Source organism: Canis aureus, chromosome 12 (assembly GCF_053574225.1).
Source record: "Canis aureus isolate CA01 chromosome 12, VMU_Caureus_v.1.0, whole genome shotgun sequence".
In the NCBI taxonomy this organism is placed as follows: Eukaryota; Metazoa; Chordata; class Mammalia; order Carnivora; family Canidae; genus Canis; species Canis aureus.
Window position 1 is genome coordinate 47,068,806 of NC_135622.1, and position 23,769 is coordinate 47,092,574.

At 47.9% G+C, this 23,769-nt stretch overlaps 1 protein-coding gene across 1 annotated transcript in view; it reads right to left on the reverse strand.

Annotated features, from left to right (window-relative positions):
- KLHL29 (kelch like family member 29) overlaps positions 1 to 8,218 on the reverse strand; it is a 305,917-nt gene extending 297,699 nt beyond the window's left edge. The window contains exon 1 of the mRNA XM_077843976.1: positions 8,003 to 8,218. The gene's annotated coding sequence lies outside the window, so the exon portion shown is untranslated. The remainder of the gene's footprint in view (positions 1 to 8,002) is intronic.
- Positions 8,219 to 23,769: the final 15,551 nt, after the last annotated feature.

Genomic DNA, 23,769 nt, shown 5'->3' on the forward strand with positions numbered 1-23,769 from the left:
AGGCTTGTTCATCCCTTTAAGCCATCCAGCACCGTGTTTGTCGATCTGACTGCTGGCAAATGCTTTCTCGCTCTAGAACTCATCTGAGAAATGGGAGTAACTCCTCCCATGTCACTGGGTGAGCAACAAATGAGATGCCACACGAAAGGCGCTGTCCTCTGCACTGTGCCTACTCAGTAAACAGTTGCTGAGTCTACACTCATTTCGAAGTTCCAGGAGCTGAATATCTGATCATTCAAGTTCCTTGAGAGGCTAAGTTTAGTGGCAGTTTTGATCCAAAAGCAAATGCTCAAAAGCCGGCAATTTGAAAAGAGAAGGTAAAACCGAAAGGAAAGTTTATTTAAATCCCGGGTTCACTGTTCCCTACCACATCTCAACGTCTCTAAGTGTCCAAAAGGAAAACAGGGATGATCTGGCAACTGTTAGGTCTCTAATTTGGCCTAAGCCTACAACTAGTTTTTCCTTTTTACAAGACAGAGAAAGTCCTCTTGTCTGTTCTTGCCTCACTGCCTCACCCCTGACCCTGCTTCTGAGAGCTTTGTGGGCATACTTGAAGAAAAAGAAAGCCTCGTGACTGATTTTACTTTTAGGGTCAAAAACCAGCCCGGGAGTAAGGAAGGGGGAGGTGGCGGGTTTGGACAGGCCGGTGCCCTCTGTGGTCCGGCCCTTGCCTGGCACTTCCTGTGCTGTTACTTAGTTACAGGTGATCATGGGCACCGGTAATCATGCTTTTCTCGTGGTGGATCTCAGACTGGAAAAGTCTTCCTCAGCAGAATGAGGTCTGGAAGAGTTAAAACAGGGAGCCAACATATCTTTGTGGTGTCTGCCACAAGCTCTCTTCACACCCTCTACCTATCTCCCCCCACAAAAAACTAATCTAAAGAAGAAATACAAGAATTCCTGGGTATTTTATTTCCTTCCAAAACAATGCTTTTGTGAAGTGCCACAAATTAAAAAATCTGGTGGGGACAACGCCCTGCAAGTAAGTGTGATATGAAGGATGGACTTCGTGTTGACTCTCAAAGTGCCAAATAGATTCAAATTATCAGTGGAATGAAGAAGCTCCAAGAAAATTAGTCTTCAAAGTCTCAAGTCATAAATCCTAGAAGATTCCATTTAGATTAGTTAGAATTCATCAACAAGCATATTTTATAGATATGTGCCCAAATATAGTATCTAAAATTCCACACAATAAAAAACCGTGAAGATATAACTACATAGCCACTGAATAAAAAGAAAATCCAAAAAGTAGTCTTTGATGTCTATTACCTGACACCTTCTCTGGGCATAAATTAATGCAGGCAAACATTTTTACTAAGGAGTTTCTGTGCTTAGCACTGTGCTAGGCACTAAAATTCACAAGTGAACAAACCTAGGTTAGTCTTTAGTTCTTCTGGGTGTATCCTTAATTGTCTGCACACCACTTCTACTCTTCAATCTCCTTTTTATTTATTACATGGTCTTCCTACAGGAACAGAAGCATTAAAAAAGCATCTAAAAGATTTTCTCATTAGCCTTCCAGGACCAGAGTAAATGGAAGCAAGTGGGCAATTCTAAAAGTACAGTGAACACTGATCAAACCTGCTGAATAATTCTTACTTAAGCTCATATTCCCTCTAATAGAATTACTTTATTTAAAATGTTCATTAGCACAGACAACACAGTCCCTGGCAAATAAAAGGCATTGTGAAGAAATGCAAATGCCCTAAGGCCCTGTCTAGAGTAGAAGAACACCACGCACACAGAAAAGACAAGACAGACCAACTGGTAGCTGATGGATCTGGGTTCAAACAGCTGTACAATGTGGCTAGATTTGTGGTCTTGGGTCAGCTGATTACCTCTCTGAGCCTCATCTTCATTTGTAAAATGTGGATAATCCCTACCTTGCAGTGCTGATATGGGGATTAGAAATAATATATGTAAAGTACTAAAATATAGTGGGCAATCAAAACTGGAAGCTATTATTATCATATTATTGGCATTTGTTACAGGTTTGATGATTGAATAATAGCTAAATTAGCCGACCTCTAAAATCCCTATCAACTCTAAAATTATGATACTAAAAAATAGAATTAAAAGTTCACATACCAAATCCACTTAAGGATATTTTTAACTATTGTAATTGTGATGCAAATCTCTTATGCTTTTCAGAGTAAGTACTGATAATGAGACTCACAGAATATACATATACACTGTGGTGTACCGTGAAAACATTTATGATCAAATTTAGCAGGATAGGTGTCTACAGTTTGAGATCTCCCGGGGTTGCTGCTGCCAATTCTGTCATTACTACTTCACTTAACTTCTCCTTTCTAGAACACCTCTCTAGGCCAGACACCAGGAATGCATGTTTTACTGGGGTTCTATCGGGCCCGATTATTCCCTCCATCTTCATAAAAGAGAACTGAAGCTTACGGGGATTAAGGATCGTTCCAAGGTCACACAGCTAGGAGGCACCAGGGACTGGACTTCAACTCTGACACTAAGCCCTCGTCTTTACCTGCTCTTCAATATCGCTGCAACTCAGACCAGCCCTAAAAGCAAAAGAGAAGAGATTCGAGAGACTTGCCAGGAAATGTACACAGAGGAAAGGAAGAACAAATGTCAGTCCCACCTATTGCATTTTTTGTTTGACTGTATTCTGTTGACTGCATTTTCACCAAGTCTCTTGAACAGAAGATCAATGTAATATATTAGTGTAGAAAGTGATAGAGTAGAGGCAATCCCTCTTCTAGGTATGTCTCCAAAAGAACTGAAAGCAGGATCTCAAAGAGGTATTTGTACACCCATGTTCATTGACACGAGCTGGAGGATTCCACATATGTGAGCTACCCAAAGGAATCAAATTTACAGAAACAGAGAGTAGAATGGTAGTTGCCAGGGGCTGCGGAAGGAGGAAATGGGCAGTTGATGTTTACTGGGAACAAGGTTTCAGTTTTACGTGGGTATCCACAATCATGTGAATATTAATACTACAGAATTATATACATTTGAAATGGTAAAGATGGTAAATATTATGTGTTTTTAAACCACAATTTAAAAAAAGCAGATTATATATTTGTATTTATGTGTGTGTATATGTTTTTATACATATTTATGTATGTGTGTGTAGCCTTAAGAGTTAATGGTTTAAAAATTTCAGAACTCTAGGGGCACCTGGGTGGCTCACTCAGTTAAGCATCTGACTCTTGATTTCGGCTCAGGTCATGATTTCAGGGCCTTGAGATGGAGCCCCCATGTGCTCAGCAAGGAGTCTGCTTGAGATTCTCTCCCTCTGCCCTCTGCCCCCACCTCTGCTCATGTGAATGTGCTCTCTCTCCCTCAAATAAATCAACCTTTAAAAAATTTTCAAAACTCTATAAAATAATTATAAAAATTGATACCTGTGGGGCCAATAGCAGCTTCTGAATGTCTGGGAAACTGATCTCTTGGCCCAAACCCGATCCCCTGCCATAACAGTGCTCAACTGTTCTGTTTTAGCTTCTGAATCATCAGAAGCTGCTGTTGAGAGTCTACAAACCATCTGAGCCTCAAGCAGATATCCTCTCTCAAGGGAAATGAGAAATCTTCCCCTTCCCACCCTAAAGGTAGAAATGCCCCCAAGACAATTAAGTTCATTTCACAAATAGCTGTGTTGCTAATGATCAACTTGCCTCACCTTAATTTGCAGCTCCAATTTCCCTGTTTTCAAGTGATGCCTTTGAAGAAAAGTACAGACTACTTTCCTGGCCTAGGGTGTTGGGAAAGTAAGCCTGTAGCTGTTACAGGAAGAACCACAGAATCTGCCACAGAATCTGCTTTCAGAGTGGTCCTGATCTCTGATCATTTTTGATATGACAGGCATATATAAAGAATCCTGACTCACTTTTCCCTCTTAACCAAAATTATTAAGACCACTTCTATGGCAAAATTTACTACAGATGAAAGTACTCTCCGGTGACTATGTTACCCAATTTCTCTAGCATATTGGGAAATGGCCCTCAATTTCCTGAGTAATAAATAGCAAATGAGCCTCTTCTGCACAAAATACAAATATCCTTCCAGTTTCTAAACATTTGGGTCTCCGTGTGATTTATGTGTCTACAAAGAGATTTCTTGTTCTCTGGTCATCCACATGGTTTCTGCCTTGGTTTACCTTCACCTTCCACAACCCGTTGCTGAATCTCTTAGTTACAGTATTTCTTCTTCCCCCTACCCCAACACAGGCATTTAGTTGACTGATTATAGAATCACAAGGTTGGTTATAATTCCGTTTCTCCATCTGACTTTGAACTTAAGTGTTCCAATTACTTTGCTTGATCCTAATAAGTCAGTAGCGTGCTAATGCTTGCCTTGATATTTCTGAAATATACAGGGTGTGATTAGCATGGGACTGCATCATTAGAAAGGAAAATGAAAGCGGGTGAGCAACATCATGGCTTGCATTTAAGCAAAGCTGCCTGTTCAGTGAACTTACAATATTACAATGATCCTGGGGACACGGTACGCTGTGACTAAATGTATATTGTATCTGCAAAATCCTCTGATGCTCCAGAACCTTCTGTCTTTTGCTACTACTAGAAAAGATCCTAGAAGGATAGGCCTGTTCCGAGACACGAAGTTCCAAAGTCTGTTTAGGCAGATATATCTGAAGACATAAAGAATCCCTGAACCACAATAGGGCAGGAAAAAAAAATAAAACTTAGAAAGGGAGGAAGGAGCAAAAGAAGGAAGGAAGGAAGGAAGGAAGGAAGGAAGGAAGGAAGGAAGGAAGGAAGGAAGGAAGGAAGGAAGGAAGGAAGGGAGGAAAGAAGGGAAAGAGGAAGGGAGGAAGGAAAATCTTTAGTCAATTCTGCTGGATTGCACTGACGTCCCCGGGCCATAAAGCAAGGAAGCTTTACGGTAAGCCTGCTGGAAGAAAAAAAAAATACTGAGGCACACACACATTATCAAATGAGATGCTAAAAAACTGCATTAGCATCAATGGTGTTACTGGAGTCTATTTTAAAAATTTAACCCCTCTATATCTGTGTGTAACCAGTAATAGTGTAAACTTTTGGAAACTAGCAGGGAAAAAACAGAAAAGCTTTAAACTGGGAATGATATGTAGCCCAATCAATTGATAAATAAAAGAAAAAAAAAAGACAGCACAACTGAAATTGATGCCAAAGATTTATAAGGTTGACTAAGTAAACAAAAATGGAATGGATTACCATGGAAATGCATGAATATTGAAACAGGCAAGATTTGAATAGACTAATGATATGCCTCACTTAGACTGACAGGTGTTGATAACAACTCTGACACTCAATCCACACCAACATCCACACTTCTAACATGTTTATTCCTAGAAAACAAGAGCCGATCTAAAGGTTCCTCTGGTAAGAGCTTATAAGAAAAATACATTTTCTAATCTTAAAGGGACTAACTCAATTCTCATCTACTTGAAAAACAAAAAAAGGTTTTATCTATTTGCTTTCTGGATATGAGGAGCTGCAGTTAGCAGAAGTCATTCTCTTGGGCTCTACTAGTCTTTGTTCCAATCAACCTTTCACAAAACTGAATTTTCGGTCTGGCTTATCTCCCAACACTGAGTACTTGAAGTATGACCACCACTCATTAGAAACATAATTAAAAAGACACAACACTAGATCCATCCGCCCCCCCAAGCACATACAGATGAAAACCAATAACCCTTCATCTATTTGTTACCATAGCTACCATAGGATTTTTTTTTTAAATTTCAGTATAACTCTAGGTATTTCGTTTGCAGATTGTTGCTTGCAAATGAAAGTTGGAGACCTATAAATTTCCGTTAACTGTGCAGAAATGGGGAGACTGAGCAGAAGAAAATGTTTTTCTCTTAATCATGGGCAAATATGGTTTATAAAATGCTTATACAGAAAAGTTATTAAAATCCGTTAAATGCATCAGCCCATAAGCCAATCTAAATGTCATTAAATTCATATAGAGTTTGAGGACACATATGCTAGTAATTCCCTGATTTTTAGTAGGATGATAAATCAAGTGCACTCAGAACAATGCATGGGACAGAGACTCTATTCATCAGTGGCACACAGTTCCATACCTGTATAAACACCCAGAAGATATGACTATTCCAATACATGCATACCAAGCAGCCTTAAAGTATTCACCTGTGCATTACAGGGCAACTACTGAGCCAAGTGCAGGGATGAGCATTCCGTAAAATTGTTCATCACCCCCCTAAGAGTGAAAAAGTTAGCTCTACACTCGGCCAGTGTAATTTTTCAAAACATCAGGAATGAAGTGAGCTAATTAAATCTGCCATTCACCCCACACCGAAATAATTCCTTAAACATGCTCTCCCAGGGCTGGGCTGGACATAAGACCATATGGCAGGGGGAGGAACTCTGTAGGGACCAGACAGATGACTTTAAAGAGACTGAAGAAATGAGGCTCAGTACATCTGTAACCAGGACAGATCTGTCACTGCAAGAGGAGTCCGAATCCCGGCGTAGCCCAGCGTAGCTCGGCTGATGAGAGGATGGAGCCTGCATCACTGGAGCCTGACTGTCCCTGAGCTGACGAAGTGGAAGTTTCGCGGGCGGCAGCAGCAAGGCGTCCTCAACCGTCCGGTCCCTCCAGCGCCGAGGTCTTGCCTGATGCTGCGTGAATACCTGGGTCCACCATCCGCCCGGGGCGCGCGGCGCAAGCCCCGCAGGGCAGGGGCAGAGGGTTTGCAGAGCGGCGGGGATGGCCGAGGCGGCGGCTCCAGACCCAGCAGCGTCCCCAGGGGCCCGCGGGAGGGCCAGCTAACTGGCCCCTTCGGGTTCCAGAGCCCAGGGACGAGCACCGGCTGGTGGGCTGGCGGACCCGGGCACCCGAGACTCGCGCTCTGCGCCCACCCCTCCTCCGTGACGGCCGGCCGCAGGCAGGCAGCGCGTCCCCGCCTTCCCCAGCCAACGCACAGCCTACCTGCCCCGGGAGCTGCTCGGACCTGCCCCGGCTCCCGGCTCCCGGCTCCCGGCTCCCGGCTCCCGGCTCCGCTCCCCGGCCCGGGCGAGCGCGCCTCTCCCTCGGGGCCCCGGCGCCGGCGCTGCCGGGCGACCGCGGAGAAACCTCGCGCTCCGGGCCGGCGCCAGGCCCCGGAGCCCCGGAGCCCCGGAGCCCCGGAGCCCCGGCCGTGAGCCCTCCGCCACCCCGCACCCCGCCGGGGTCGGGCGCACGTCCACACTCCCAGCTGCACGTCCCGGGGGCCACGTTACCCCCCACATCAACAACCCCTCCGCGTCCAACCCCGCAGCCTCGTCCCTCGCCATCCCCGTGGGCTCTCCCTTCCGCGCCCCCAAACGGTGTTAAGGGAACCGGGCGGGGGGGTCACACCGAGGTCTGTGCGGGTTCCCTCCTCATGGTTTACGAGCTCCTCCGCCGCGAAAGTTACTTGGGATCGAGTGAAGGGACCCGCTCCCCAAATGCAGGGTCTGAGGACGGGAAGGGGCGAAGGACGGGAAGGACTGTCCTCTTGCAGTGACAGATCTCACGCCGGCTCCCCGCCGCACAGAGGCGCGCGCCTCCCCCCAAAGGGCAGGGCGCGCGGCCGCCCCCGGGGTCCAGCCCTTCGGTGCCTCCTGCTGGCCCCCGGCCGGGCGCGGGCCCTGGGCCACCCCGGGGAGGCGGCCTGGGGAGGAACGCGCACCCTCGGGCCCAGCGCGCGGGCGCCCAGGCCGGGGTCACACTCGCCTCCAGCGCCCCCCGGCCACCGCGGTGCTGGCTCCGGGCAGACCCCGTGCACGCAGGGCCGGGGGCAGGAAGTTTTTTCCCCCCTTTGCCCCCCCAGAGCAGCGCAGGCGCAGGGGCTCCTGCAGCCTTGCAAGTCCAGACGCGGGAGGCTCCTGCCGCCGCCGCCGCCGCCGCCGCCGCGGGAGCCGAGCCCGGCGTTCCGGGTTCTCGGGCCCCGCTCCCAAGCCCGGCCCGGCCCCGCGCAACCGCCAGGACCCGGGGCCCCCGCGCCGCATCCTCGGCGCCCTAGCCCGGCTCTTACCTCCGGCCGCGCCGCTCCGGCCCCGGCCCGACGCGCAGAGAGCGGGGGGTCGCGGGTGGGCGCAGGGGGGCTGATGGACGAGGGACGGCGCCGGCGGGTAGCGGTGGCTGGGGCCGCTCGGGTCCCGGCCGGGAGAAACGGATCCAGGTCCACCTCCTCGCGCCGCGGCTCTCCTCCTCCTCCTCCTCCTCCGCCGCCGCCGCCGCCGCCGCCGCCTCCCGGCAGCCCAGGGAGGATGCCCGCGAGAGGGAAGTCGGTCCTTCCGCCTGCCGGCCGGGGCGGCTACGCGCGGCGCGGCGCGGCGCGGCTCTCACCGAGGCGGCGGCGGCGGCGGCGGCTCCGGCAGCATCGCCCCCGCCCTCTCCCCGCAGCCGCGGCGGCCGCGGGGCTGGGGCTGCTCCGGGCTCGGGCTCGGGCTCGGGCTCGGGCTCCGGGCGGGGGCTGCGCTCAGGCGCGGCGGCCGCGGGGGCTGCGGGCGGGCGCTGCGGGGCCGGGGCCGGGGCCGGGGCCGGGGCCGGGGCGAGAGCTGCAGCGGGCTCCGCGGCGGCGGGGACGGCGGCGGGGACGGCGGCGGCGGCGCGGGGGCTGGCGCGGCCGCGGCGCGGGGACCATGCTCCCTTCTGGCTCGCTCCGCTCCGGGTACCGTCTTCTTTAGCTGCGAGGGAGGCGGGCTTCGGCGCGCAGCCAGGGGCGGGCGGAGCCAATCACGGGCGCCCGAGTGGGCGGGGGCGGACGGCGGGGGAGGCGGGGCGCCCCCGGCAGGGCACCCGGCGCTGCTCCCCGGGCCCGAGGGATCCCCGGCCCCGCGCGCGCGGCCCCGGCCGGAGCGCCGGCGGGTGTGTCTGTCGGTCCGTCCGCCGCCCCTCCCCCTCCCCTCCCCTCCCCTCCCCTCCCCTCCCCCTCCCCCCCGCGGCGGCTCCCGGCTCGCCCCGCTCGGCGGCCGCGCCCGGTGGATGCGCGGCGCGTGGCCCCGGCTGCTCGGCCCCGGCCTCCCGGCCCCGCCGGCCCAGGGCTGGGGGACGCGGCCGAGGCGGGCTCCCCGGCTGCTCTCAACACCTGAGGAAACTGGCAGAAAAGTTTGAGAACGAAAAGTCCGATCGTCTTGCAGCTTCCGCCCTCCCTAGGACGCTCCAGCCGCGGAGGGGAGCAGGAATCGTTGGACTCTCTGAAGAAGGGCGCCTCGCCCGCGCGCACCGAGTCAGCCCACCCCCCCCGCCCCCCGCCCCCCGCCCCCCGCTCGGACTCGGCCCTCCCCGGTGCACGCGGGCTCTCCCGTGTACACCGGCCCACCCGCATCCACCCGACCTCTCGGTTGACTCAGCCCCCACACAGGCCACACCAGCCTTGCGCGTCTACACGGACACCCCCCTCCCCAACACTACACCCCCCACCCACCATGGCCTATACGCCCTCACCTCTCTGTCTACACTTGCCGGCTACACAGACCCTACCAGCAACCCTAATTGGAAAGGTCTGGCTGGAGGCCCGTGGCAGCCCCCAGTGCGGGATTTTCCATGATGCCAGAACATTCCATTTCAGCACCAGTCTTCCCTGGTAACTCTTCCAGTTCTGGTGTTTACTCCCTGACCTCTCCTTCCCCCCCTCTCCCCCGCCTCCCCCTCGTCTGGTTTTGCATTTCAGAGGAAATGTATCTCCTACCCCCAGCCTGAATGTAAAGGTTCGTGGGTTTCAACCTCCTCCCCTCACCCCCACACCCCTCCGCCCCTCCCTGACGGAGCTGCCGAGGCCGGAGGCCCGGGGTAGCAACTGGGGAGGGGGTGCGGTAAAGTAGGGAGCTGCTGGCTGGAACCGAGAAGAGCTGGCCTGGGGAGGGCTTGGCCGGGCCCCGCCCTCCTCCTCCGGGGCCGCGAGGGCAGCTGGAGCCCTCGGTCAGCAAATCCCCTGCGCTCGGCTCCCTCCTGTGATGTCTGAATCCAGGCCTCTGCTCTCCTTGGCTGTAAACTCTGTGCAGGGATTGTGTCTTCTTTAATATCTTGTAGGAAGCAGAGTACAGTGTGGCGGCTGATAAATAATAAATAATAATAATCTACTGAGGGTAGCAGGAGGACTTTCAGTGACAGGGAACGAGGACACCAGGGAAATGGCACATCGGTGAAAGAGTAACTGCATTTCCTGGAAAAAGAAAAAAAAAAATGGAATGAAGTTTTGGGTGTGTGAAGCCTGGGGACAGAGGAGGAATCCACCCTGGATGGAGGGGGCAGCTGGGGAAAGTGGTATGTCTCAGAGGGAGTGACACAGGGTGCCTGCAAGGGGAGGCAATGGGGGAGTAGGGGCAGGAGAGCCCCCAGGGTCCTCAACAATACCTGAAGGGGAAGATAGGGCTTGAATGCTAAGTTGTTAAAATGGTGTATAAAAAGTGATGGAAGAGTACTGTGGATGGGAAAATGGAGAAAAGGGATTATTCAGGATTTTAAAAAGGTAGGCAACAGGTAACAACAGGTAACACCACAAGCAACTTGAGGCAAAGAGGAGGACAATTAAAGACACAGGGTGAGTGGGTGTCCATTTGTGTGTAGGAAGCCACTCTCAGAATTGATCTGCAGGGACACCTCCACCCCCACCCTGGGTGCCATGTAAGTGTGTAAGAATCCACTCTACTCTGTTTGTTCTGGGGCAGCACCATCCAGGACAGCTGCAGGCATCATGGAAGTGTAGCTAAGGTTTGCGGGGTCTGGGGTAGGTTAAGCTCTGGCAATTTGAGGCCAGATCATTTTGAATGAGCCTCAAATGAAAGAAGGAAAAACACGCTCTGAGAATCCTTCCTCAGCTACATCTCTAAGTGAAGGTATGGGGATTCTCCCCGTTTCCCTATAGGCCTTATCATTGGAGAGAAGCCTGGCTGTATTCCCGTCTACACCGAAGAAGACTTCCTTTGGCCTGTGTGCTGCCAAGGGTGCCAGTCTCAAAGTGTTGCAGTGCCTCCAGGGTTCAAGCTGGATAACAGCTCGCTGGGGGTGCCTGGCTTGCCAGTAGAGTGGAAAAAGCTGTGCAAATTAGAATCACAGAGGGCTTGTCTACCCTCTCTCCAACCCACCCATGTTCCATCCCCAGAGCCTGAATGCAAATAAGGATTTCCACAGTCTGAAGCCAAGATCTTCCTCTGCAGTGGGGCTCTGCCCTGCTGGAAGCTGTTAGGAGTTGGACATAGCTGCCTCTGAAGGATCTGCTCTCATCTAGACATGAGCTCCATTTCATCTGGAGCATTGTTGCCCTTGTCGTCTGCCCCAATTCCCCCATGGGCCTTGGCGACCTACACTGGATCTGCTTTGTATAAGGGAACTCCTCTCTTTCTCCACAGATCTTGCTGGTGTCTGCGATCTGTTCTGGGTTATTCACTGCCCTGCTCTCTAGTGTGTGGAAGATGTTCCACGGTTGGCAAGGATCGCTCTCATGGCAAGGGGGTTTTTTGGCGGTTGCACATAGGAACTTCTGCCCTCGTCCAGCATTTCTCCACAAAGCACAAGATGAGCACCATGAAATGTGCTTTTAAAGTCAGCCCTCTCGGGGATCCCTGGGTGACTCATGGGATCCCTGGGTGGCTCAGCAGTTTAGCGCCTGCCTTCGGCCCAGGGCGTGATCCTGGAGTCCCGGGATCGGTCCTGCGTCGGGCTCCCTGCATGGAGCCTGCTTCTCCCTCTGCCTGTGTCTCTGCCTCTCTCTCTCTCTCTCTCTCTCTCTGTGTCTCTCATGAATAAATTAAAAAAAAAAAAAAAAAGGAAGCCCTCTCTGTCCTAATGTGAAGGAGTGGACTTGGCGGTGCACAGGGAAGTGCACTGGAATGTTCTAGAGCATTCATTCCCCTGCTATTTGTGTGATCAGACCAGGGCTTTGTGCTAGAAAGGCTACTACCGGTGACTAAACAGGCACCAGAGGAACCCACGTCGGGAGTGCCTGGAGTGCCCACTGTGGCTGAGATGGGCTTCTCTCCTTATGGACATTTATAATAATAGCAACAACAAAACATCTTTTACTCAGTGGCTACTACATGGCAAGCATTGTATCAGGTACTCTACCCATGACATCTTGTTAGTCATCACGGCAACCTGTGGAATTAGTGATGCCAGCCCCAAAAGCTGAGTCATGGAGAGGGTAGGTGATCCCCTGAAATCACATATCCAGGACATAGCCACGCTGGAATTTGAGCCTGGTTGGTTGGTTCCAAAGCCTCTGTTCTTGTCACCACACTCAACACATGAACGCAATTTCTTTTGTCATTAGCCTGGTGATTTTTCCCTTCGAGTAGACACAGTGGATGCTGATTTTGCTTTTATCGGCATCTGGTCCTGGACCCAGAACTGGAAATCAGTCTTGGGATACAGGGGACTGCTGAAGAAGAGGGAAAAGCAGCTCTTTGATTACTGAACGTGCAGGTCACTTGGAAGAGTGGATGCCTCATCAGAAACCCTCAGGTCTGAGAGGACATCTGTTTCTGGGAGTGTAGTGGGTGTAAACAGAGCAGGAGCCAGCCCCTCTGCTGGTTGGGGTTTTGTATTTGCTGTTTTGTTTTTCTAACGTGATGCTCCACTAAAACCACCCTCATTTCCCATCAAGAGCATTAATAAATCCTATATAAGTTGTTGCCCCAGTGGTTAATCAACCCATAAAAATGTATTTAGCACCTACTGTGTGTCCAACATTTGAAGCCCATGGTGTTGATTAAAGCAGGAAGCAAGAAGTCACAGCTGCTGAATGTTCGCTGTAGCCACCCTGCTCTTTGATGCGTCACAAAGGCACATGCTCATCCTTCAGTCAGCCGTTTGCTCAGGACCTCCTGCTCTGTGCTGGGCGCTCCAAAATACAGGGAAGGTATAAGATAGTTTGTTTCCCAAAAGGGGTCAAGGCAGCCAAACACAATACTTGGTTCTGGTTTTTGATAGAGTTTAAGGTAACAATGGTTGTTACCAAGAAATAGAACTCAGGGCTCAGTTGAGGGGAAAAGACTCTAAGTGTTGTGGGGTCCAGGGGATGGTCTGGAGGAGCTGGGCTGGTCAGGATGGCTTCCTGGAGGAGGCCAGTCGTGGAGGGGACTTGTGGAGTGAGGAGGTTTTCATGGGAGGCTGAGGAGGCCAGACCAGCCAAGAGGGCAGAGGAGGTAAGATCCCCAGACTGGGAGACTTGCTGTCTGAATAGCTTCTGAAACATGACTCCTTAACAATCATTTCCTTCGGGTGGAAATGAAAGTGTATAATCCTTCTCTGCCCAAATCAATGGACTATTAGATTCTAAGATTCGGAATAAAACCAGTGATCTCTCTCTCTCTCTCTCTCTCTTTTCATTCTCAATGGCAGGAATTCAGCACCTTTTTTTAGTACCCCTGTTTTTGCAGGTGGCAGAGTGCTAATTAGCCACTAACAATTTTCCTGGGTGGTTCCAACTCCAAAACTGACAGGAAACACTGCTTGGGCTTCTTAAGAGAGCGGATTCTACTCTCCCCATTGATAAAGTGATTCTGCAAACACGGTGGTCAAAGAAATGGATTTAATAGTGGCTCCATACATATTTATTGAGTGGTGAATTGTTCAGTTAACTTTTTCCATATTTGAGAAAGGGCCAGTGTTTCCCCACGGGAGAGTACAAAAAAGAAAACCTGAATGATTGGTAGGATAGGTTGTAAGGAGCATTTATTTTGTTTGAGTGTTGGAGGGTTCTTTCACTCGCTGAAGCAGGTTCACTAAAGGGAAAATTCAGGAGACTTTTGAGAGAGGGTGGAATTTTGGTAGCTCTTTGCGTACACATATTTTTGAGCTGTTTTTGAGAATAAAGAGGTAAAGGGCCTGCTTGCTCCCTGTTTGACTCCAGAATCCACTGGTGCCACTGTCTTTTATCTGCCTCTGACTTTTCAGTGGAACTTAGGACTAGGACCATGTCATTAGTGTGGTCACTTTGAAGCCCTGAGGCAGGACAGTGACCATCCAGGGCAGGTGACTGCCCTGCTTTGACTATCTCCAGGACACACCCTCACGCTCTCTGCCCTCTGCCAGGACTCAGGCTGCCTGAGAGGGTGTCACAGTCCACACGGGCTGTGGGGGGAGCACAGATGGAGGCAGAGGGAGCACACTGCAGAGCCTTTGGCAGCAGAACCCATTTTCATCAGCTAATTAATGAATGTGGTCAGGTCCAGGGCTCTGTCCTTGGGAGTTACCATTTACTCTCACATCCCCATGACAGGCTGCCTGTCATGTTTGTGAGCAAAAGGCCACCCCTTCTCCCTGGGGTGGGGTGGGGGGGACAAATTCACTCTTCTTCCCAAAGACAGAGCTGTTGGGAATGATGCTCCTCCACACACTCTGGGAGTCTGAGATATTTGAGATATCTAACGTTTTCAGCCACTTTGGAATATGTGACTACGTTTTTCGCCTTTGTGCTTATCTCTACTCGAATCTGTGAGGCTGCACACACTTCCTGTGAAGTGGGTCCGGGAAGAAGAATTCATGAGGCCTTGCCTGGTGGAAACATGATTGTCAACAGATTGGCTCCAGAGGCTCTGTCCTCAGGGAACCAGAGGCAAGAGGGCCTGAACTCAGGGGACCTACTGAATATTTACTAGGGGCCTTAAATATAACCCAGAGTCTGTGATAAAAATCACCATCTGGTCCAGGTGCATCTTGCTATAAGAAAATATTATATTTGAAAATTTAAAATGATATAACAGAAGGACTTGCCAGTTTGCATTACAAAAAGGATGCATGGGCTTCCCTAAGTGAATCTTTCCCCTTTGATATTTAATCTGTGGCTGATTTATTAGAAATTCCGTTCATACCCAACTGGTCAGAGACACATTCATTTATTTTTATTTATTTAAGACTTGTCACCTACTTGCTTTGAAGAGGTCTTGAGTAACTTACAGGTTAAACCACGGGGCAAAGGGAGACATTTAGGAAAGGCCTAGAACAGACAAAACCCAAAGGGAGGAGTTGGGGTTAGAGGCATCAAGCATACAAGATGAATGGGTTCTACAATTAGGTTCTCTAAGGAAAAAAAGGCCACATGCGCTAGGTTACCTGATTGTATAAAGGAAGGCACATTTGTATCAGGTAATAAAAGATGTTTTGAATAGAAACTACTTAAAAATCAGAGACTGTTATAAATTGAAGAATGTAGTATTGTTGAGATAAAAGGTTTCTCCTCTAGACTTTTGGAGACAAACGTGGAAAAGTATAACAGTACAGGCCTGTTATGTTAACATTTTTCACTACTTCTAAACCTTTGAAAAATATTTACCCGACGATTTCATTAAAAAAACATTTCAATCCTTTATAGATTTACTTATTGCCGATTCAGGAAAAGGACTGCAAATCAGATATGTTTCCTTTAGGTGGCTGTGAATTTTCCTGGAAAGCAACAAGTATCTTCCGGCTAACTCTAAACCTTTGATAATGTCAATGTAGCTTTAGGTCAATTTCAAAATTAGCCAGAGAGTTCTGGCTAATGTAAAATTTTACTAAAAACAGCTAGAACTTAAACACTAGAAGAGGCGGGTTATAGAAACCTAGGAGGGCTTAGAGAGAGTCAGAACAATATCTGGGACCTGATATATTTACGTACCAATCTGCGACTAATCCTACTAAACTGAACTTAGGGTTTTAAAAGGCTTGCAGATATGGCCTCACCACCATAATCAAGGCTCTTTTTCCTGGGAATCAAGATCGACATGTGGTTGTAGACATGTACGCACTGTTCAAAAGCAACAGAGATGTTAGCTGGGGTGACAGTATATAAAATGATGACATACTGCTGATGAAAATATCACCAATATCTGGTATTAGTTTAGCACTCACTGTGTGCCAGATGCTGTTCTCAGCCTTTAACTTTCCTCTTAAAATTGTTTCTTATATTCTTTACATCAAAGGATGTGAAAATTGGTGGATCTTGAGTCTAAACATTTTAATGCAGACTCAGAGAGAGAGGGGCAGGTGCTCTATCTGCAGTAGGGAATCTGCATATCATCCATGGCTAGATGGACGATACAGCTGGCTCATTCTGGACACACATCTCAAAACTAGAATCAATGTTGGATGTTGTGTGGTGTCTCTTTGCTACCTAAGCATATACCAGCTACTGGCCCTCGTAAGCTCTGGACATCCCCGGCTGTCTCTCATGTGGGTGAAGTCTGATCTAAAGGAGACTAGAAGATCAATTAAAATGAGAGAGAGAAGCCCAACTGTATCAGTTATCTATCGAAATACAAATTTCCCCCAAACTTAACAGCTTAAACAACATCCATTACCTCGCCCAGTGTCTGTGGGTCAGGGATCCAGGAGCAGTCTAACTGGATGGTACTGGCTCAGGCTTTCTCATGAGGCCTCAGGAAGATGTCATTTGGAGCTACAGTTATCTCAAGGCTCTGCTTAGGCTGGAGGATATGCTTCCAAGCTCACAGGCATGGCTGTTGGCTGGGGGCCTCAGCTCCTCGCCATGTGGATCTCTTTATAGGGCTGCCTCAAGACATGGCAGCCAGTTTCTCCTTGAATAGCAAGTGATGAGAGAGAGAGAGAGAGAGAGAGAGAAAGGAAGGAAGGAAGGAAGGAAGGAAGGAAGGAAGGAAGGAAGGAAGGAAGGAAGAAAGAAAGAAAAGAAAAGAAGGGAGAGTGTATGAGAGAGCACTAGGCAGAAACCGTAACATCTTTTTTTTTTTTTTTTTTTTTTTTTTTTACTGTAACGTATTTTAAAACAATCTTGGATGAACAATAAAGACCAACAGAAGTTTAATGTAAGAAGGGACAAAGGCTGTGACTACTGAGAGGTAGGATCACCAGGAGCCATTTGGGAGGCTGACTACCATAGCAATCATTTAAGCTTTCATGATTTCCATGGAGGGGATGAGTGGGGATGGTAGGATGTATTTTACTAGATTTCAGGAATTCAGGGTTCTGAAGGTCCCCACAAAATCAGAGGACATGACGTGAGACTCCAAAAGGGAAGATAGCTCAAGAATGCTTATTGATTGAATTCTTAACATATAATTGCAAGTGTTCTTGAAAAGAAATGGTAAGGTGGGAACAGATGTTGATGAAAGCAGAGTGGCTGTTGGAAAGCTTACCTTCGAGTACAGCTGGCAAAGGAGAGAGGGGGCATCAGTGTAGTAGAGTCACGCAGACCTAGTTAAGTCTAATTACTGAGGGCAGCAAAATCGTAAGGATAACACAAAAAGCTTTTCTTATTTGACGTGAGCAGAAAATCAAGAAAGGACCTGACCGGGGATTGTGGGAAGCTGTCTAATACTAAAAATTTCTGTAAAGCAAACTCTTACTGACTGTCACTATGTACCAGGCAAAGTGCCAGGTGCTGAGGATACAAAGATAATTAAGAAAAGGTCGCTGCCTTCGAGGATCTCCCAGTCTAACAGGAAGACACACATATAAACAAACCCATTCAGCGGGATCAGTACTTTAATGAGATTCAGTACAGGTAGAGCAGGGACATTAGGAGAAATACTGCCAGTGCTACTTGGGGGCAGGCGGGTCAGGGAAGGCTGTACAGAGGAGATTACACTTGAGCTGAGTCTTGAAGGATGAGCAGGATTTTGCCAAATGAACAATAGGGGGAAGGGCAGGAAGGAGAACACAGAGGTGTGGGAGCAGGGCAGGCTGGGGAAGCTGCTGGTGCTTCATAAAATTAGAGCAGGGAGGAGAGCACAGATGAGGGTAGAGAGGCTCTGCACTGGGTGTGGGGTCCTGTATCACGATCACTTGGGAGGTTTGTGAAAATGCAGAGCCCCTCAAGCCCAATCCTATGTCCACACCAGCAGACTGTCCACCTTAATCATTTTCTCTGCTTCCTAGACTACATTTCCCAGCTTCCTTGCAGTCACAAACTACATTTCCCAGCCTCCTTTGCAGTTGGACTACATTTCCCAGACTCCTTTGCATTGAGACTCTATTTCTCAGTCTTTACAGTTTGGTGCACTCATGTCAGTGGAAAATGAATGGAAGTAATACGTGCCATTTCCAGACCTGACCCATTAAGATGTGCCCTGAATGTTCTCTGTTACCTTGTCCTCTTCTCCATGTCGATGCTGGTGAGCACAGGGATCCTGGAAGCCACATGTTGAGGATGGTGGAGCAACTACATTGAGGAATCCCTGGGTCTTTGCAGTACTGTTTAGAGAGGGCCACCCACTGAGGTGAAACAAGAGGATAAGAAATAAAATTCTATCATGTCTGAGCAGTTGTAAATTTGGGGGTTGGTTTGTTTTTGCAACAAGTGTTACACTTACTAATACAGCAATTGACTTGGCTTCTGAGACAAGAATTCTCTGGAGAATCTGCCTTTTGAACAAGTACTCCAGAGAAGTTTGCGAGTCACTGCGGTAGGGGCCAAGAGGAATCCACCACTCATGAGTGGTAGACTAAGTAATGTGATGATATTTGCATTTTAAAATGGCAGTGAGAGAGCAGAATTTTACCTCCTCCTTCTTTGCCAAGGCGAGCGATCTCCTGATGAGAAAGAAAAAGAAAACTGTGGTAAGAGAAAATTGAAGTTCAAGATGAGTAAAGAGATTATAACAAAGCACCAACCTGCTGTAAATGAGCTCAAGTCTCTTGGCCAGGACAAATGATACTCCTGGGAGTAGAGAACTCACCCACCAACGCTGTAGAGCCTCTGCTGATAATCTTTAAGAAACGTGGAGACTGGGAGAGAAAATGGAACAGGTGAGATGGGAAAACGTAGCTTTTCTTATTGGGGAGAGGGAATGATTCTGCAAGTTACAAAAGCGGGGATATCCTATCCACCCCATTCAGCTGATGATTTAAGCTTGATTTGTGATCACATGAAAAATGGGGACTTCTCAAGAAGCCAATGTGACTTCTTTAAGAGCAGGTCACAACAAGGTAACGGTATTCCCAGTTTTGTGATAGGCTTGCTAGATTATCATGTCAAGGAATTGTGTTAGTTATGGTAGAAAGCAAAGCATACGTCAGCTCAGTATTTGTCAAGGCATCTCACGAGAAATCTTTGCACAAGACAAAGTAATTGTAACTTCAGACTGGTATGCATAGTAGGTGAACTTAAAATTGTTTTACAGTCATACCCAAAGATGCTGATTTACATCGGTGTGAAAGTAAATTTCTAGTGAAAGGCCACAGTCATGGTCTCATCTGATATTTTTACTAGTGATGCAGATGTAGATGACTTAGTGAATACTTTGCCGATCTTTAGATGACATGTAGAGAACACGTTAGTTGCATAACAAGGCCCCAAAATAGGCTTGAGTACCAAGACAAGAGATGAACCAGACAAATGGTAGGATTGAGCATGTGGGTTTAAACAGTCCTCTGCTCCAGTTTGGAGCTAAAAGATGCAGAAGCCGCAGTTTGAGAGAGAAATGCAGACATGTGGCAAGAGGCAGTGGTGTGGTTCACCTGCTTACAGCCCAGAATGGACTCAGAATTCAGCCGCCACACCTCTGGCATAGCTGAGACCTGTATGTGGAAGGGCAACAGGAGCAGAGGGGCCCAGGCAGATTTCACAGGGTCTGATGGGCAGATTTCAGGTCCATGTGAGAGTAAACTCCCTACAGCCATCTCACAGCTGTCCCAAGGGACAGGCTGATGGGAGGTAGGAGCACCTGTCAATGGACATGACCAAGTGCAGAGAGAAAAGTCATTGGGACATCACGGAAGGCATGAAGGGTGTTTGCCTGCCCGCTCCCCAAATCATTGAAGTCCCTCCAAATATTAGTAGCTGCTATTATGGGCTGTCATTTTTCAAGAACTTAAGATGTGCCAGGCCCAGTGCTAAGTGGGCTCAGAAGGCCTGTATGAGTTTCCTTTTGCTGCTGTAACAAATTACTATAAAATGAGTGGCTTAAAACAATACAAATGTATTCCCTCTCAGTTCTGGAGGTCAGAAATGAAGGTGTCTATAGGGTTATGTTCCTTCTGAAGGCTCCAGGGGAGAATCCTTCCTCTTGCCCTTTTCGGCTTCAAGAGTCTCTCTGCCTTCCTTGGCTTTTGGCTCTTTTCTGCATCTTCAAAGTCAGTGTAGCATCTTCAAATCTCTGTCTACCCTTCTATATATTTTTCTCTCTGCTCTGGTATCACATCTCTCCTAACCTTGATCCTCTTACCTCCCTCTCTGAAGGACCCTTGTGGTTACGTTATATCGGGCTCATCCAGATGATCTAAATTCAACTCCCCATCTCCATGGCTTATTACATCTGTAAAGTTCCTTTTGCCATGTAAGGTACCATATTCATGGGTTTGGGGGAATGGGATGATGACATCGTGGGGAGATGGGGGTTTGTTATTCTGTTGACTATAAGCCTTTATATATTGTCTCATTTAATTTGATCCATCACTATCTTGATGATTTGGGCCTTATTTCCACTTAACAGATGGAGAATCAGGGCCGCAGGAAGGTTTACCAGCCACACTGTGCCATGGCAAAATAGGGTGGCTGGTATTCAAACTGGGTGCTGACTCTAAAAGCAGGGATTTAACCACTCTGATGCTGCACTGCACATAGTATTATTACTCTTAGAGCCCGTAATTCTAAGCACAAATAATCACTTCTCTTTAATGGTGTTGTGTTAATTTAGTGGTGACATTATTGCAGCTTGTTTTTCTAAAATGTCACAGAAGTCAGACATTTCCAGCTAGTATGAAATTTAACTGGTCTCTCTTGCTTTCCCTTCAGCATCCCCAGCTCACCGCAATTCCTCCTCCTGGATTTTGTCACCTTGGGCTTTCTCAGCTACAGGAGTTTGGAACAGTGTTATTTTCTGAATTCAGATCTGACAATCTTTGTAGACTAAAGGTTACACAGCTGCAAAAGTTTGTTTTTAACCCAAAGGAACAGCGTTGTCAGGGAGAGTGTAAAGAGATTCCCAGAAATGCAGGTTAAAAACCTAGTGATTCAGCAAAGTGGCAGGAGCAGCATTACGACGGTGGCATTTAGGTCCCATGACAGGCGTAAACGTGACAGCGTCTGGCTGAAGCCTGCTCCCCCCAAAACTGGAGCTCAGGCCCTGCAGAGGCAGGCAGTGGAGGAGTCTCCTGCCCAGGCCTTGTGTGCTGGAATGTTTTTTCCAGCATCTGAACGTCTATAGCCTTGTCTATACTACTGTGAAGCTGAGAGAGAGACAAGCTGGTGCCCTATTTACAGATGAGACCTCGAGACTCAGAGCTGTGCTCCATCCAGGTCACCCAATCAACTCATGGCAGAGACTCAAAGTCGAGGGCCCTGGGTTGTCCTCCTAGCTCTGCCACTAGCTGCTGCTCTAGGACAATGAGTGTGGCAATGGGCATGTTATGTCTTTTCTCTGGTCATCCTTCTGGGATGCTCCCTGTTGACCATTAGGAACTCCACCTGTGGCCCAGTCCTGACTCCACCTGTAGCCCAGGTCTCACTGAGCACACCTGGGCTGGCCTGGGCCCTGGCTCAGAACTGGGTTGGGTGTTAGCTGAGCCCAGCCTCACTAGAGAGAAGCCTTGGGCACCTCTTGGGTGGGGATCCCTGATGACACCAGGAACTGTTTCTCAGCAAGAGAGTGCACAGGGTGCAGGAAGGGCATGGCTGGGAGTGAAGGTCGTGAACTGATGGGGATGCTGAGCAGTGGCTAGATGGCTCAAGAGGAGGGAAGGGCCTGGAGTCTGTGCAGTTCAGCGCTCCTACTCAACTGCTGGAACCCAGCTGGCTCTCCGGGCAGGTCATTCCTAGATTGTTCACATGGCAATGCCATGGCAACTTTCATCAAGCTTATGCTATAATAGTAGTATTGATTGGGCACCTTAAAGTCTAGAAGGAAAGGTTTTGGACAACTTGTTTATGCACTGGGCTGGAAAGGCAGAAAGTGCCTTACTAAGTACCTATTTTGTGTCTGGCACGGGCTGAGGTTTTCACGGACTTCAGTTGTGAGGAATACAGCACAATTCCTGTCCTCAGAGAGGTCAAAGTCCAAATGCCTGTGGGTGCTAACCTTTACCAGACAACAGAAGGAATAAACAAGGTGGTAATTAATGAAGATAAAAGGAAGTAGCAGGAGTAGGAACCAAAGGACTAAACAGAGTGGTAATTAATGAAGATAAGAAAAATTAGCAGGAGTAGCAGTGAGGAAGTGCTGAGTTTCAGAGTACCCAGGATCTGTTTTTCTGCCAGAACTCTGGCCTTAGGACAAGAGAGTGCTGCTTTTAGAACATTTCCGAATAGGAGGCCTGATTTCTTAAAACTAATGTTCTGCTGCTGACTTGTGTTCTTTGTTTACCTTGTGGTCCACTAGGGCTCTTCGATCTTCTTTTCTCCATCTTGCATCTACCTTTTATATAGCAGCATCTACCTTTTGTATAGTTGCCATCTTTCCCTGGGCTGTTCCTTCTCAACACTCAATATTCCAATAACAAAAAGGTGGAAACAGAGGAAATAATTTTGTAAATGTTCAACTGATTTTATTTTTTCCCCTTCCCCCCCAAACAGCTTTATTGAGTTATAATTTATAGACCATAACATTTACCCATTTTAAGTATGCGATTCAATCAATTTTAGTAAATTTACAGAGATGTGCAACCACCACCACTGGCAATTTTAGAACATTTCCTTCACCAGAGGGAATAATTTAAGGGCACAATACAAGAAATATGGGTTTATTCAACCTGCTTGAACATACATTTCTGAAATTATTGTGCTTAAAATCTGTCAGCAAATTTTGAGTTACTTCATGGTATACTTTTGCAAAAAAAGCAAAATGAACTGGAAGGAAGAATTCCTGTGCCTGAAATCTTAAGAAACCATTATCCACTTTGCAGATCACTTCATTAATAAACAGATTATTACAAAAGTAATTATTTTAGAGATGGCAAGTACCATTAGTTAATACTTTGTTGTTGTCTACTGGGACTTATAAAAAGTCTTTTTAATTTGGTCTTCAAAAATCACTTACACCCACAAAACCGCTTCAGTCAACAAAATAAATCTAGGTATGGTCAAACCTTAGTTACCATGGCAAAAACAGCTTTATCTTTTTACCTTTTTAATTTGTTTCCAGTGAGATTTTCTTTCCTCTACAGAAATCTTTGTTTTGTGGAAAGACTTGTCTGGTGAGTCCCATCCCATTGCTTTGCAGAAGTGGCCACCCCTCTGGCATGAACAACACCATTCAGTCACCCAGTCCTTTGGGGGTGAAGAGTACACTGAATCATGAATGCTCAGATGGCTCCATTGTATGTACCCCATTTCTGAAAGCCCTAGTTAGAAAGTTCCGAATCAGTTGCTGGCTTCTCTGTTAGGTATGCCTTTCCTTTCATGGGCTGATCCCTCTGATCAGGGTTTATAGGATGGGGTAACTCCTTTTCCTTTTTTTTTTTTTAATTTTATTTCCTTTTCTTCTAGTCTTATATTCTGTCCTCTTTAAGCTGTATATCCTTCAGCTATAGAAAATTGTTTATTCCCAAGCAGAAGAAGAAATCATTCTTCCAGTAAAGGTATAGGAAAAGTGTGCCTTAAGTTGGAAGCTCTTAAAATGCTCTCAAGTTCCATTTGTAAGAGTATATTGGGGGTTAAATATTATACTGCTGTCTGCTTTTTGTTAAAAAGAGACAAATGCCCAGAAACAAAATTACATCAGAGACTTACTTAGTATTTATTTGTAAGTTTAGAAAATGAAGTCATTATACATTCAGAGAAGTGCACAGTATTGAGGATGCCCCCTGACACATTTTTACATAGTGAACATACTCTGATCAAGGTAGAGAACATCGCACACACTCCTAAAGCCTCCTGTATGCCCCACTCAGCCTTATCTCCACAGA